We start from the raw sequence: 16,690 nt of genomic DNA, 5'->3' as shown, positions 1-16,690 counted from the left end.
GAGGTGGAATCAAATCTATGTGAGGTGTAATTAAGGGGAATCTCCTGTATCCAGTTCATTATCTATTTCTGTAATAAATTTTGATTAATCTTATGTCTAGACTCAAAAAAAAAAATGTAGGATATATATTTAACGTGCCACTTACCATCGTTTCCTCTTCGTTGGGAGCAGCTCGTGCTCCAGCTACCTCACTACCTCTAGTAATATCAAAGATAGCGTGCCAGCTCCAGAAGTTTGCATTCTTTTCTTTTTATGTTTTATTTATTTTTGAGAGAGAGAGAGAGAGAGAGAGAGAAAGAAAGAACGGGTGCGAGTGGGGGAGGGGTAACAGAAAGGGGACAGAGGATCCACAGTGGGCTCTGTGCTGACAGCATGAGCCCAGTGTGGGGCTCAAACTCACGAACTGCGAGATCATGACCTGAACTGAAGTCAGATACTCAACTGATGGAGTCACCCAGGCACCCCTAGAAGTTTGCATTCTTACAGAATGACAGGATTGTGTTTAGAAAGGACAGTTAAAAATCCCTTACAATATCCCCAATAATTGGTATCACAGCCCATACATAGGCTGATTAAACCTATGACAGTAACCAAGAAAATCACTGTCTTCTGAAGCAATCCTTGATGTCTTCTAGCTTTGGTGTGACATTCCTAATGATGACATTCAGGAACAGCAACTGATCTAGACACCAATATCCACAATATGTCAGGCTAAGCAGATGGAAGAATTATTGCATCCAAGAAAACTAACATTGTTACTGATTATCTAATATGCAGCTCCCATTCAAATTTCCTCAATTGCCCCCAAAATGTCCTTTATAGCTTTTTTTTTTTTTAAAGTCCAGGATCCAATCAAGAGTTACATGTTGCATTTGGTTGTCATAGCTCTTCAGTCTCCTTTAATCTAGGTCAGTCCCCTATGTATTTTGTTTTATTTTGTTTTGTTTCTCTTTCACGACATTGACATTTTCAAAGATTGCAGGCCAGCTGTTTTGCAGTATGTCCCACAATCTGGATGTGCCTGATTATTTCCTCATGATTAGATTTAGGTTAAACATTTTTGGCAAGAATTCTGCATCAGTGATATTGTGTACTTCTCACTGCATCAGGTTGTCCAGTTTTACTGTTATCTTTTTTCTTTGTGTTATCATTGTGGTTATTAAGTGAGTATCAGCCAATAAATAAAATATTTAAACCAAGAAATAAATATAACGTTAAAAACAGTTACTATGACCATCAGGTATACAAGGCATAGTGCCAGACATTTAAAAAAATATATTATCGGGGAGCCTGGGTGGCGCAGTCGGTTAAGCGTCCGACTTCAGCCAGGTCACGATCTCGCAGTCCGTGAGTTCGAGCCCCGCGTCAGGCTCTGGGCTGATGGCTCAGAGCCTGGAGCCTGTTTCCGATTCTGTGTCTCCCTCTCTCTCTGCCCCTCCCCCGTTCATGCTCTGTCTCTCTCTGTCCCAAAAATAAATAAACATTGAAAAAAAAAATTAAAAATAAATAAATAAATAAATATATTATCTCATTTAAACCTCACAACAATCTTGCAAAAAACCTGAGTTCCAGAGACGTTAAATAACTTGCCTAAAGACACACATATGACAGAAAAATATGTGCATGCACACACGAACTCTCTCTCTCTCACTCACTCACACACACACACTTTAACATATGATCCTGGCGTCATGGTCTCTGCAAGGACCCTCTAGAGACAACTAAAGACCACTACCTTAGACACATCTTGCGGAGACCTATCTAGTTTTCAATGGTTGGATTCCTATGGAGAAGGAACTGAAAACAAATTATCTATGGTCTATATAAAATTCTTCCATACTTGGAAGTGTTCTTATTTGGAGATGAGCCACATTTCCATCATAGCCAAGAAAATAAGGCAATGGTTCCATAAACTATTATAACATTCTGGTGTTTTGTTCATCTTTTTTTTTTTTTTTTTACTCTTCTGCAACAAAGCGAGAAAAATAAAGACAATGTAGAGAATTTTTCATAAAGCTCAATATATTTTTAATTTTAAAAGTATGGTCTCCCTCAACTTTTGGTATTACATGTCCTTTATTTTATGAGATAAAAGTGAAGAGGTCATTTTTTAAAAAAAATATATATCTTTACTATAGAAAAATAACCATTGTCAATAGCTCAGCCAATTTTATCTTATTTTTTGTAATTCTGCTTGTTATAAAATTCAAAAGTTTGAGACCCACTAATTTAGGGAACACTATACAATTTTAAAATTATTTTTGAGAAACTAACTTGAATAAAGGAAGTTCAGCCCAAAAAGAAACCAGATCTGAAATATTTCTGAATTTCCCTAAAAGTCATCTACAAAATATCTCAAAGGCTGCAGGTCTCAGGAACACATTTTAAAGGATTTGTTAAAAGCATTTCACATTTGCCACTTGGCATTACTAAATGTCCTCTTCCAATGCATTGATACTTCCTGCTTTTGAATGGACCCTCAGTGACTTAAGTTAATTTACTCAGTCAACAAACTTTCAGAGTCCCTAATCTGTGCAAGATACTCTATTTGGAGCCCTTTCTTGCTTCGTGTCTCAGGTCAAAGGTCTCCTGCCCCTCTCACCAATAAGAAAGAATGAAAGCCTTCCTTGGGGCTGTGCTCTCCTACGGTGGCCTACATCACTCTCTTTATGTGACTATGTTTGTCTCTCTCACCAAGTGAATTCTGCCAAAGCAAACACTATCTCATTCAATACTGTATTCTTAGCATGGTGCATATACAGCTAGGGGGAATCAGCATAAATTAATAGAATAAATATATTTTACAGATGCGGAAACTAAAGTTCAGAAATAGAATATAACATGTCCAACATCATACAGCTAATAAATAAGCAGCACCTGATCTTAGAAAGCTTCACAGAGCTGTCTTCAAGTCCACTATGCCACATCCTACACTCGGACAGGCTGAAGGAGAGAAAGATCTTGATGTCTGTCTGGAGCTTCAGAGTCAACCTGCCCAAAAGTCCCTCCTTGAACAAACAGACAAAAATCTGGACTCTGTCGAGTGTTCTTTTTTTCTAAAAATGGCATTCCCAGTTGCTCAAGGAAAAACTCTCTTGACTCCTCTCTATCCTCACATCTACTCAATCAACAATCTTATCAGTTATCATCTTCAAGTTGAGCATCTCTCCAATCTCTTTCCTTCTCTCCAAGCCATCTGCCACCATCCTAGACCCAAGCCACCATCATCCCTCATGCAGACTAAAAGAATGACTTGCTACTTGTCATCCACACATTCACTTTGGCCAGTCCTTTCCTCCAATCTCTTCTTCACATAACAGCTAAGGTGATGTTTTCCATATCATTCTACATATATAATTCATCTAGCTAACTAAAGCCCTTTATTAGGTTCCTATTACTGTTAGAATAAAGACCAAAATTCACATAAGGCTCAGAAAACTCTACACTCTGCCCACCTCTCCAGCCTGCTCTGGTCTCGCTCCCCTTTGCTCTGCTTCCATATACTGACTGACATCCTTTCAAACCCTCATATTCACTCCTCTGTCTTTTGTACTTTGAACATGCAGTTTCCCTTGTCAGAAGCCTTCTTTGTGTCCCTGTAAGCACCTCTCATTGACAACCTAAGTTACTTTCACTCTTCAAGTTTCCTGAAGTGTTGTCTCCTATAGGAATCCTTCTCTGATTCCCCTAGACAGGGTGAAAGCACCAGTGAGGCACTCCTATTCGACCTTATAGCACATCTCCTTTTTGTCAGTAACTTCATCACACTGTGATTACTTGTCCAATGATTATCTCCCTGGTAGAATAGAAATGCCATGAGGGCAGGGGAAACCTCTCTTCCCACTGATATATCCTCAGTCCTGAAAACACAGTAGTTGCTTAATAATATTTGCTGTCAGAATGATGAACTGGGACCAAATGGTAGCAGGCTATGATGATAGGAGGCTAAGTAAGCCAAGGGGCAAGGATCCTTATCTATTTGCAAATATGTAAACAGAGGCAGAAAGAAATGCATAGTTATTCAAGGTCACAGAGACAGTGATGGCGCTAAATCTAACCCATCAGTCAGCTCATTTGTCCCTTTAAAACACTACAAAGCATCAGGGAGGGGGAGGATCTTAAAATAAGAAAATTAGTAATGAGGGGAGCCTAGGAAGCTCAGTTGGTTGAGCGTCTGACTTTGGCTCAGGTGATCTCGTGGTTTGTGAGTTCAAGCTCCAAGTCGGGCTCTGTGCCAACAGCTCAGAGCCTGGAAGCTGCTTCAGATTCTGTGATTCCCTCTCTCGGTCCCTCTCCTGCTCATGTTCTCTCTCTTTCAAAGAATAAACATTAAAAAAAATTTTTTTAAGAAAATGAGTAATGAGAAGGTGGTGAGAGACATGTCTAGAAGACCTTCTGAATCTGCCTGTCACATTGGTTGCCTCCATACTACCAACAGTCAGACTCAATGCCTAGAAAAGCACAAATGTTAAACAAACACACATAACCACCACCACTCCCTTCTCCTTAAGGGGCGATATAAAATAACAAATGTTTTCATCCAAAAGAAGACACCACAGGAGGGAACACTGTTGCCACTCCAATTGTCTTTAAAAAAAAAAAAAAAAAAAGGCAGTTTGGCCACCTGGATTGCTCCTCAGCAGTCAACAGAGAAGATGGCCTTCCCACCACTCACTGGAGCAGGAATCAGAAAAAAAAAAAAAGTATTAAATGACGCAGAAGCCATTTGAAGTCTTCTTATCCTTGGGAATTAAGAGAACATTTCATGTAAAGCAATTTTTTTTAAGTTTTTATTTATTTAAGTAATCTCTACACCCAATGTGGGGCTCAAACCATGACCCCAAGGTAAAGAGTCTCTTGCTCTTCCGACTGAGCCAGCCAGGTGCCCCTCAGGTAAAGCATTTAAAAACCTTGCAAACACACTGGCAGTTCTTAATACAGGTGCCAAGGGAAAGAACAGTGACATGCGCTCAGTGGCAACATGCACTGTCCACAAGCTGCTGAGGCCAAATTATGTCTGTCACAGAAGCCACAAAGGCCACAAGGTCAGGCTCATTGCTGCTCATCTTGCTTGGCACCCACTGAAAGAGAGAGAAAAGCCCAAGAGGACTCTGTGGAATAAATACTCACCAAGTCTACATCCACCATTGAGTTTCTGAGTAAGGTAAAGAAGGGGTGAGGAGGGTATTCAGAGATTGGAAAAAGGCTTAGACGTGATATATTGGTAATAAGAGGAAAATTTTGACATGGAGAGGAAAAATGGGAATTGTAAATGGAGAAACAGGGAAAGAAACTGAAAGAACTTCAAGAGACATAGAGGGGTGGGGCAAGGAAGTTACAGGCGAAAAGGGTAGGCTGGCCAGGAGAATACACAGTAAGCACCAGAGAAACGTAGAGAGAGGCAAAGCCAGGCAGTCTTTTCCCAAATCCCAAAGCTGCTAATTGCACCCCAATAAATCACTCTACTACAAAGCCCATATAATAGACTATCCTTTGCATTCAGTAACAAGCAGCATTTAACGAAGCATCACCCAGCTGCAACTTTGGAGACCTAAGGTCTGAATCAAAAATGAACAAAATTTGTTCAGCAGCAGAAGACAACCAGTAATGACTTTCACAATGCCTGACCTGGCTAAAAAAAGGTTTGGCAGTTTGGAGTAAGCATAAAATGCTCTGGCATTTCTCCTTCTTTTGACATTCCAGGAGGGGGTGTGGTTGACCCCAAGTCCATTCATTTCCAAGGTTGTAGATCTCTCAGCTAAGACTGGCCCCATCTGTTCTGGAGTCAGCCAGCTGTTTATCTCCAAGTAACATTTATTGCACTAATCATCCTAATAACTCTTACAAGAAAAAAGCCAAAATCATACAAGCCAGAATGCTTACTGTCCTATTAAGTGCGTCAGTTGGCTTAAAAACAAAACCCAAAAAACAAAAAAACACTACTATGCTCCTGAGTTTCCCTAGCCAGGATCGCTCTTCCTTTCAGAAGGTATCTTGTGAGTACCTTTAAGTAATGGTAAATGAAGGTTAGCAGTGCTTCTAACTTTCCCTTTCCCCAATGCGTTAAAATGAACCAGGGTTTCCCTAATGATCCCTTCTCCAAACCATTAGTTGTGACTGGTGACTGTGCCACACGAAAAGGCAGCTCATTATGGTACCATTGTCAGTGGCAAGGAGCCTACTGCAACATAATTTAAAACACTCACACGAGCACAAATCTGTCGGCTCCACTTCCAAACAATCCTGCAGTAGGGAGAAGAAAAACACTTAACAAAAATGCTGCTTCCAGCAGCCTAAGAGAAGCTTCCTTAGACACGTGAAATGTTTCTGACTGGCAGGGAGTGTACCATTAAAGGACACTGTCACCTCAAATCATCAGAAAAGGCGAGACAAACGACATAGGCACACACACATAAAATAGAGCCCCACAAAACTTAACCTACTCAGGAGAAGCACGCTCATCTTAAAAATAAATAGTGTGTGCTTGCTCGAGCGACATAGAAATGTTCTAAAGTAGTGCAACCACAGTAAATCACTGTCTCCATTTCTCCCCACGCATCACCCCTTCCCACTCAAAACCTCAGCACTCGGGGCCGTCTGTGACAGGACTGCAGTCCGCCACCTCTGCCTTCTTCTGATTTTCCAAGAGCACTTCCCAACATGCTCCCCAGCCCAGCCCCCTCTTCCACCCTCAAAAAGGTTGAGGGGAGTTGCGACTAGGGAATTGGCAGGAATCGGTCCTCCGGCGGGGGAAGGTTGCTAGAGTTGTTCTTTGCAGTGACCCAAATTGCAGAGCTTTTCGCTTAGCAGCACTTGCGAGCACCTCTCCAGCCCTCCCGCCCCCATCTTCCCAAAAGAAAGCCTTGAGAATTAAGCGGGAGGAATAACTTGGTAGAACCATTTGAATAAATCACTTCAACTCACCTGGTTTGGGATATTTCTCCCCACCCCAGGCATAAACAAAAATGATGTGCGAATGAGTCACGCAGGCAAGGGAACGTGTTGCGATGTCCTAAGTCCAAGGGCTGGAGTGAGTCCCTGCCCTGGTGCTGCTGCTACTCTTAGCTCAGCTGGAGCAAGCGGCAATCGCAAGCCCAGCAGCAGCAGGGGGGTGGATAGACCGTAGCACAATGAATGCAGTGGGGTTTTTGCAATGACATCATCCCTCTGTCCAAAAGGCCCCAATAGCCATGCTCAGGAGCGGTGCATTCTGGGAATCGTAGTCTTCTAAAGGCCTGGCAGGACACCGAGGCTATCGCGGGAACTACAATGCCCAAAATGCGCCAAGGTCGGACGTGCCCGGAGTGGGCGAAAGGAGCGAAGGGGACTCGGCCGCCATGTTAGGAGTGCTGGGACGATTCTGCGGATCCCGGCTGAGGTTTTAGGGAGCTTGCGAGCCGAGTGGTGGTGCAGTGGGGACGGTGAGGTGGAGGATAAGCCGGTTGGAGAGCCTAAGGCCCGAACCTGGGGACCTGGGGTGGAGGCGGCATCTGGGGACAGATTGTAGGGCGGGTCCGGCTGGAGGCAGAATCAAGAGGCCGACTGGGCCTCGGCCTTACGGTCCAGCGGGTTCTATATAGGCCCCCTACACCTCTTGCTCCTTTTTCTTATTAAGAGGTTGAGGGAGTGGGTTTACTTCTGAGCTCAGAGCATCATTTCGGCCCGCTAACAGGACACTCGGAGCGGTTAGTGTCTTTGTTGGGCTGCGGGGACGCCGGACGGTTACCCGTTTCACTTCGGAGGAGCCCGCTTCTACCCACGGAGTGGGGTTATTTCTCCCAATTTTATTTTTATCTTTTTGTCACTGATACTCCAACCTTATTAACCCTCCGCAAAGTTTCGGACCCTCTTTGCTTTTTCATAAAGGAATGATTTGCAGAAGGGTCCAAAGAAATCGATGTCGAAAAATCGATGTTGGCTCTAGTAGCCAAAGCTGGAAAGGGACGGTGCTTTGGCGCCGCAATTAAGAAAAGACTAAGAGAGGTCTAAAGGAGTAACACCCGGTTTAAAATGCCCAGGATATTTTTGATGACAGGCCCATTGACGGCTGGCTATCGGTTTCGGAGTAACGAGGGTTCTTGAATAAACTAGAGTGTATGCTAAAATACTGAGAAGACAGGGTGTTCATTAGCATTAATCACCAACTTATTTTAAAAATACATTTAGTGTTTCACCTTTGGTATTCCATATATACTATTACTTTAAGAACTAATTTTTTAAAAATGAAACGAAAGTCACTGGTCTTAAGTTATCTTGCTCAGTATCTCAAATGAACTGTATTTTTTCCTAATTGTGTTACTGAAACAATGCTGTGTATTTGTTCTTTTTCAGAGTCTGTCTACACTGTGAAAGATGGAAAATTTCTTTTCCTCCTGAGGGTGTCTGAAGGGTTAAAAATGCAATAATACCTTATGCTGTTTTTCTCCCTTTTGCACAATTATTCTGAAAACAAAACTTGTTACTTTGGGTCAGTAAGGGTATGCATTTCACCTCTCTGTTAGTAATACTACAGGTGATGAATGTATTCTCCTATCAGGAAAGGCTAAGCAGAGTGATTAGAAATGATAAAAACATGGTAGAAACAGTCTTTCAGATGTATGCAGATGACAACTTCAAAAACATAGAAGAATGGTCTGCCATGTTTCTGAGAACAAGTCACAAGATGAAAGGCTTTATTTCATTTTTAACAAAAGTAGTATGTGTTGGTTTCATTTATCCATGCAATACAATGGGAAAGACTCATACAAATATGTCTGTTCAGAAATACTGTCTTTGCAAGTAATGGTAAGTATAGGAAAGGGAGCAAAATGTTTGCTGATTTCTTTCGGACCTTCAGTATAACTGTAGAAGTGTTTCACTTTTTTTTTTTTAATGTTTACTTATTTTTGAGAGAGAGAATATGAGCAGGGGAGGGGCAGAGAGAATGGGAGACAGGATCGAAAGCACTGACAGCAGAGAGCCCTGCCGCTCAACCGACTGAGTCAGGTGCCCCTAAGTGTTTTACATTTAACAGAGAGAAAATTGGACAGGTTTGCATTTAGGCTTAGTTTCAAACTCTTAAATTATTTTTAGGGGTTGGTGGTTCACTGGTGTGTCTTATTTTACAAACCTTTAGTGATTCTTGTTCGTTGTAGAAGATATTTCTTTATATAAGCAATAACATCCTCAATCTGAGTTACTCTGGAAGACAAATTTGCAGGGGCAGGGGGCAGATTGCTTACAAATCTTGTATGTGAGAAACTAGACCTATATGATGCAGTGATTTCTATAGTGTATAATTTGTCATATGTTTAGGTAGTTTGAAGTTTTCCAGGCTTACATCCAGTGGACATCTAACCATAAAGAAATGAAACATCTATTTAATATCTTTAAAAAGATTCTGATTTAACCTTTAACTTTTAGGGGGAAAAAGTCTGCATCCTTCTTTAGAAATTTTATTTACAAAGTTAATATTTGAGGAATTGGACACCAGCTTCTGAAAGATTAGCCTCAGTGATCCAGAGAAAGCACTGGGTTAGGTGAACGTTGAAAAGTGGGATTAGGAATGCTTGAGGTGGATAAAGCAACTTAAGTTCTTTTCATCTCAGAAAAGAATTAGGGTATTGATTTGTGTTATAATTATAGGTAGCTTATTAAAGAGTATGGAGTCATTTGCTCTTATGGCAGGGTTTTTTTTCAACAGCTTCAAGTGTCAGGATCACATAGAGAACTCTAAAAATATATAGCTGAGAACTCTAAAATAAAATAAAAATATATAGGGGCGCCTGGGTGGCTCAGTCGGTTAAGCCTCCGACTTCTGCTCAGGTCATGATCCCACGGTCTGTGAGTTCGAGCCCCGCGTCGGGCTCTGTGCTGACAGCTCAGAGCTTGGAGCCTGTTTCAGATTCTGTGTCTCTCTCTCTCTCTCTGACCCTCCCTCATTCATGCTCTGTCTCTCTCTGTCTCAAAAATAAATAAACGTTAAAAATTTTAAAAAAATAAAAATAAAAATATATAGAGAACTCTATAAAATAAAACAGTTGTCCACTCACCTGTTGAATTATTGTTGAATTATTCTGCTAGGTTGGAACCCATTGTGTATTTTTAAAACAGTGAGTGGACAGTGGTAGGGTAGAGTAGTTCTCTACATCCCATATTTGTGTTTATTGTGGTGCATTACACTAGTAATAATAATAGTTTTGGCAAAGATTACAGGCTTGTTAGTAATTATACCCATAAATGAATTCTGAAAATGTGTAGATGAGGAAATGATCTGGGGATCAGTCTATACATTGGTGAGGGGAGTGGGTTGGGGGAGATTTAGTTTAGCCTTATGAGTACCATGATATCTTGAATTATCTGGATATTTCTTAGAGTTGAGTGTAATACTAAGAAAGTAAGGATAAGAGACACTTACTGAATAAGAGCTCATGCTATCACAAGGTTATGGTAAAGCTATTCAGATTTTTTTTTTTTTTTTTTTTTTTAAATTTTAGAGAGCAGGAGTCTAGAAAAAGGGCAGAGAGAGAGAATCCCAAGCAGGCTCCATGCTGAGCATGGGACCCAATGTGGGGCTTGTTCCCACAACCCTAGGATCATGACTGGAGCTAAAATCAAGTCAGGTACTCAACCTGTTGAGCCACCCAGGTGTCCCAAGCTATTCAAATATTTAAAAGAAGTATCTAAAAAAAAGGCAACAAGATACTAGAATTTTTTGAAAATAACTTTTCAATAACTCCTTTTCTTGCTGTGAATCCTAAGTTTTTAAAATTGGTGATGTCAGGGTGCCTGAGTGGCACAATCAGTTGAGTATCTGACTCGGTTTCAGCCTAGGTCATGATCTCACAGGTTCATGAGTTTGAGCCCTGTGTTGGGCTTTGTGGTGGAAGTGTGGAGCCTGCTTGGGACTCTGACTCACACTCTCTCCCTCCCTCTCCTCCTCCCTCTCCTCCTCTCTCTCTCTCTCTCTCTCTCCCCCCCCTCCCTCTCTCCCTACCCCCCTCCCTCTCTCCCTCTCCCTCTCTCCCCCCCTCTCTCTCTCTCTGTCCATCCTGTGCTCATGCTCTCTCTGTTTCAAAAATAAATAAACTTTTAAAAATAAATAAAGATGTTATCTTATGTAGAGAGACGAGTCCTAAAGGTGCAGTGACAAGAGAATTGGAAAGCAGGGGGCTGAGATTCCAGGAGCCGAAGCATCAGTCCCCTGGCTCAAGCCTCTTTTATTTTTGCAAATTGATGACAGCAAGCACATACAACATAGTATTTGGCATCTTGACAGGTCACGCACCTGCAGTGTATTCCATGCTGGGTCATGGCACCAGACCATGGGTCATGGGTCTGGCACCAGACAAAACATTCTTATCCCCAGGCCTCGCGCCTGTATGATGTCCTTCTGGAGAGAATGAGCAGTCCCAGCAGCTTTCCGTCCTGAGAATGAAACTGCTTTTGGTTTCTTGCTGTTCTGTCCCTTTCCTTCAAGACATTCTTCCAGTGCCTCCAGCTTCTTATTCGCCAACAATCTTAGTATTCTTGGTATTTAGGTGAATGGTATACAATAGAGTATCTTTTTTTTTTTTTTTTTTTTTTTTTTTTTTTTGGTAAGTTCCAAATTCTTTGATTCATTACTGAATTTGTCTGGGGTCTTTGCATTCAAAATCCTGTAACATTCTGTCATCTGTGTCTGCTAAGGAATGAATGCAACATTCAAGAGGACAAGCATTTCAAATTATGAAAGCAGTCCTAGAATTCAGGCACTTAATGGGTCCATCTTTAGTTGAGGGAAGTCCTATTGGATATGGAATGTGAAGACTGACTGCAGTATTTTGAGGAATATTGGCTTCCATTCCTGCTGCTTCAGTGTGAAATCTACCTTGAATAGCTTGCTCAGTATCACAGAAATTAGTAACATTCTAAGCCTCATTGATAATAGCAGCCTCTAGGGATGTTGATGAAGATTAAACAAAAATAATTGTGTAAAACATTTAGGAAAGGATTTTGGAATATGTAAATTTGCTGTGGATCTTTTTTTTTTTTTTTAATTTTTAACAGTTGGGTAAATGGTAATTTTTTTATTGGATGCTTTTAAAAATTAGCCACAGAGTAGTTTAGAGTCATAAGGACAGAGGTTACCTTAGATGTACTCTTCCAACAATTTGGTCAAATTTACATGACCAAGTTCCTAGCAAAATAGCTCCATTTCTTCCTTTGATACAGTGATATGGGGCAACAATCTTTTTCAGCCCATACTGCATAAAGGAAGTGTTTTATATCTTAAAAAGTTCTAAAATAATACTTTTCTATGCCAACCTATAAAATTTGAGAGAACAACTATCTCTTTTGCTATCTTTATCTCTTTTCCAAAATAGAAATAATTTTCTTAACCTTTCTCAGAAATGAAATGCCAGCAACCCAAAGGTGATATAGACCCAACAAGTACATTAACAGTTATTCTAACTTGATCACAGAGTTGAGACAAGTAAACGTAAAGGGGAAAAAACATTTTATGAAAACATCTTTGCAGACCTCACCTTAGATTAAGTTAGATGTTTTCTAGTGTACATTTCTATGAGTGAACACAGCATGTGCCATACAGAGTTTAGCGGTTGGACTTTCTCTAGGGAAGATCTTAACACATTCTGGAAACTTTAATATTTCATATTTTAAATACTACTTTGAGTTAATATTCAGGAAACTAAAATGTATGTTTTCTAGTCTTAGATGACGCATGGTGTTTGAAACTGGCATAATTTTAGCTGCTGGAGTTTATAGGCCACTGAAGGTAAATGCAGTAAATATCCCAAGGTCAAGATTTAAAATCCAAACGTCCATAGTTCATGATTAACCAGAAAAGTGAGCCCTATTTATCTGGTGATTTGATTTCTCGGTTTTTAATAGGTTTGAATAATTTTAACACTAGAAAATACTTCTTTGCAGAAGTATATGAAGATGAATTTAATCAAACATAAATGTTTATGAATATAAAGCCTTTTAAGGAAACTGCAGAAATATGCAGTTGTAAGCAATTATGCAAGTATGCACATACTTAAAATTCTTAACTTGATACATAGACATTGAGGGTGCTATATGGATTTGAACTTCCTGCGAAGATCAATCCTCAGTCATATCATAAACCCTTTTAGGAAGTGTTCATCAGTTACCCTCTTAACACCTAACTCATGAGTTGATGAATTAAACACATAGATGTTTATCAAATTGAATAGCTTTTTTAAGTTTTTTTTTTTTTTTTTCAACGTTTATTTATTTTGGGGACAGAGAGAGACAGAGCATGAACGGGGGAGGGGCAGAGGCAGAGGGAGACAGAATCGGAAACAGGCTCCAGGCTCCAAGCCATCAGCCCAGAGCCTGACATGGGGCTCGAACTCACGGACCGCGAGATCATGACCTGGCTGAAGTCGGACGCTTAACCGACTGCGCCACCGAGGCGCAGCTTTTTTAAGTTTTTAAACATGGTCAAGTAAAGCAGTTGCAGAAGTGGTAATATAAGAGTAAACTGCGAATAACACTGACATACTAGAGCATTTACTTTACAATTGACATATTGATACTAAAGAGCAACTTATATAAGTATAGTAATAAATGACCTTTACCACTCTCGTCCTATTTCAGTGAAATACTTTACTAACAATAGCGTGGTACATTTCCTTTGTCTCAGTTATGAATGTGGTGAAAGTTAAGTGTTACTTTTGGTGATGAACTTTACATTTATTACCTTCTTTAGCTTTTGACCATCTCAGTGCAAGAATCTCCATTTCACTGTCACTTTGTTTACTTTGTGTATTTAATGCTGGGTTTTATGCCTGTTTTGAGTTTCAGTCCCATGACCCATTTTCAGTATTCATTTTTGTGTGTCTTTTCAAAGTTGTTTGCTTCTCTGTTTCCTGCTTGTCTTGAGATAATTTTTGAGCAATTTTTGTTGCTTTTCATGTTACTGTGTATTTGCTTGAGATGGGTTGCTGGATTTTCTCATTTTGCAGATAAACTCTGCTCTTTCACCTTCCTGGGACCTGTTTGGCATTTGTTGGAGTACTGGGTTGCTAATAATGGAAAAGCTGAAGAATCGAGTACTGAGAAGAAGCCAGAATTGAGGGGTTTGGGGAGTGAATGAATGGGAGTGAGGTAAGAAGTAGGTACTTAATGTAGATAATTTGTTTTATGAAGTTTGTCTCTCAAAGAGGCAAGAAATAATAGGATATAAAAAGAGGGCATGTGGGATTGAAAGAGGGTTTATATTTAAATCTTCCTACTTAGAGGCCAAAATCACACCACTTCAGGGCACTCTGATCATTTCTCAAAGCAATCAGGATTTAGGATTCTACCCTGCTCTGAATGGGGCCAGGAGAGGAGGGGAAGAGCTCTGAAGTACTTTTGTAATTTTTTTCTACATTATACTCCGTACTTTCCATTTGATTTGATTATTTTTCCTTTCCAGTTCCTTCAAGGGTTTTCATGGCTACCATTTGACCAAACTTCTGCTTGAAGAATAGTGCATTTTTATGACAATTCCAAAAAAGAGTAGCAATGACCAAGAGCCTAGGCTTCTTTCGAGAATTTATTGGTCCTAAAAAGGTGGTGTTTGCCCTTTATACCTATATCATTAATACTTACCAAGCAAACTTGACTGAGATCCTCACAATCACTGTTAGAGAAAACAGTGCTCATTTGAACCAGGAGATTAAACTTGAACAAAATTTGCCTTGTCTAGCTGTGGTTTTCAAGATACATTACCTAGAGGAGGAGAAATCTGAAATAGATTCTTTAAGTTATTTACATAAGGAAGGTAGGATTGTGGAAATAGAGAAAAATGCACGAGAGAAAAGCATCCAACATCTTAGGGCAACAAAGCCCTCAACAAAAAATCTGTTTCTGACAGTTATGAAGTAAATTCTCCATTGCTTGAACTCACTATCATTACCCAATAATTTAAGTGAGCTGCTGCTTCCCTTCAGAGGTTTAGCTAGCAGAATAAATAGGTGTCAGCAAGAGAACAGCTAAGACAGGTAAGGATTCTGTATAATCAAAAATCTCAAAAGAAGTTGGTTATTACTAGATCCTGACACTCTGTATGTCCAAATATGTTTCATTTCCTTTGATGAAATAGGTACCAGAAGAAATAACTGGAAGTATTTCTGAGAAAAGACTTGTGGCTACCAATTGAATTGCTGTTACCAAGTTACATTTTGAACACCAAGGCATTGTGCAAAGCCCCATACATCCAACATGACTCCCAAGTTAGCTAACACTTGACTTTGTGTCCAGGCTAATACCTGTTTCTGGCAAATGTAAGGCTGTCCAGCGCTCTTACCACATCAACTGTCTGGAAGGAGGAAAAAACATGAAAATAAATGTTAACTATGTAATTGTTTATTGTCATGGGCCCAAAGTTAGACCCAGATTTGGAAACCTATCAAATACTCCTGCTTACTACTGTTAATGTGGGTAATTATCTTAATTGTTAATATTAAGTATTAATACTTACCTGCTCAGTAGTCTAAGATAAGAAATAGACTTCATACAGGTTCATTTGTGTGCCTGAGCCCATTCTGGTTTTCAGTAGAAACTGGAAAGTTATTTATGGCCCATTGTAACTTAAGATAACCCTAAATTTCTGGAATATATTTTGGTGTTGTATAGAATTCACTTCAAGTTCACTTAATAGTTCACAGGAAACTGAAAAATAATTTTTCTTATAGTGCTGGTGAGAACATCCTGTTAAAATACTTGTGAACTAGTTGAGGTCAAAATAGAACTACAGCCTACTTATCACGTATTTGCCAATAGTATTTTAAATTATGATGGATAAATCCTTTTAAGATCACAACTTGATTGTGGAAATTTGCTTTAGTAAAAAGTAAGGACTTCAACAAATCCTAAGTTTGAATCTCAATACTTAAGTGACTGCGCTTATTCATCATTCTGAGACTTTCAATCTTACAAAAATAACAGTTGCTGAATTCATTGAGTTTTCCTAAGAAGGAAATAAATGAAAATGGTTAACATTTAATAAGCCCTCAAAAAGCAGTATGCTATGGTGGCTTACAGCAGTTTCAGCCAGTCTACCTGGGTTGAAATCACACTTCTGCCAATTTCTATGTGGACTTTGAACAAGTTTTTAAACTACCTCACTTCATCTGTGCAGTGGGAATGATACCTTTCTCACTGGGTTGATACCTAACTTAGTAAGTGGCACTTTATATAACTACTTTACCTGTATGGTGTGTATATAACAAATATATCCTGTAATGTCTACACCATTTTATATGTGTATATAAAATGTGTATCATACAATATTTATGCCGTGATTTACAATTAACTGAAGGACTCTATCACACTGACAGTTTAAAGATTGAGAAGGTAGGGAAAGTATTGTCTAAAAACCACTTTCAGGTGAGCTCAAGCTTTATGGCCCACTTGAATATTAATCTAAAAAATTTGAAAGGCTTAACTTGAAAGAAATGCTTTGGAGTCAGGCCTGGGTTATGGATTTGGGGTCTGATAATTAGTAACTAAGATGTCAGCCTAGGCAAATTAACTTTTTGAATCTGTTTTGGGGTTTTTTTAATGTTTATTTTGAGACAGTGTAAGCAGGGGAGAGGCAGAAAAAAAGGAAGAGAGAATCCCAAGCAGGCTCTGCGCTGAGAGATCGCACGAACTGTGAGATCATGACCTGAGCCAAAATCAAGAGTCAGATGCT

General features: G+C 39.8%; 1 protein-coding gene and 1 long non-coding RNA gene across 3 annotated transcripts in view; one reads left to right on the top strand and one right to left on the bottom strand.

The window, feature by feature from the left end:
- The window catches only part of RAB30 (RAB30, member RAS oncogene family), an 84,445-nt gene extending 77,310 nt beyond the window's left edge, over nucleotides 1-7,135 (bottom strand). For both annotated transcript variants that reach the window (XM_047878290.1, XM_047878289.1), the window contains exon 1: nucleotides 6,925-7,135. The gene's annotated coding sequence lies outside the window, so the exon portion shown is untranslated. The remainder of the gene's footprint in view (nucleotides 1-6,924) is intronic.
- Nucleotides 7,136-7,309: 174 nt separating this feature from the next.
- On the top strand, nucleotides 7,310-15,864 carry LOC125176591 (uncharacterized). The gene is made up of 2 exons (XR_007156335.1): nucleotides 7,310-7,685; nucleotides 13,974-15,864. It is a non-coding gene; the product is annotated as an uncharacterized LOC125176591 (long non-coding RNA).
- The last annotated feature ends 826 nt before the right edge of the window (nucleotides 15,865-16,690 follow it).

This window comes from Prionailurus viverrinus, chromosome D1 (genome assembly GCF_022837055.1).
Source record: "Prionailurus viverrinus isolate Anna chromosome D1, UM_Priviv_1.0, whole genome shotgun sequence".
Classification (NCBI taxonomy): Eukaryota; Metazoa; Chordata; class Mammalia; order Carnivora; family Felidae; genus Prionailurus; species Prionailurus viverrinus.
Note: the sequence above shows the minus strand (reverse complement) of the source record. Positions and strands in the feature narration are given on the sequence as shown.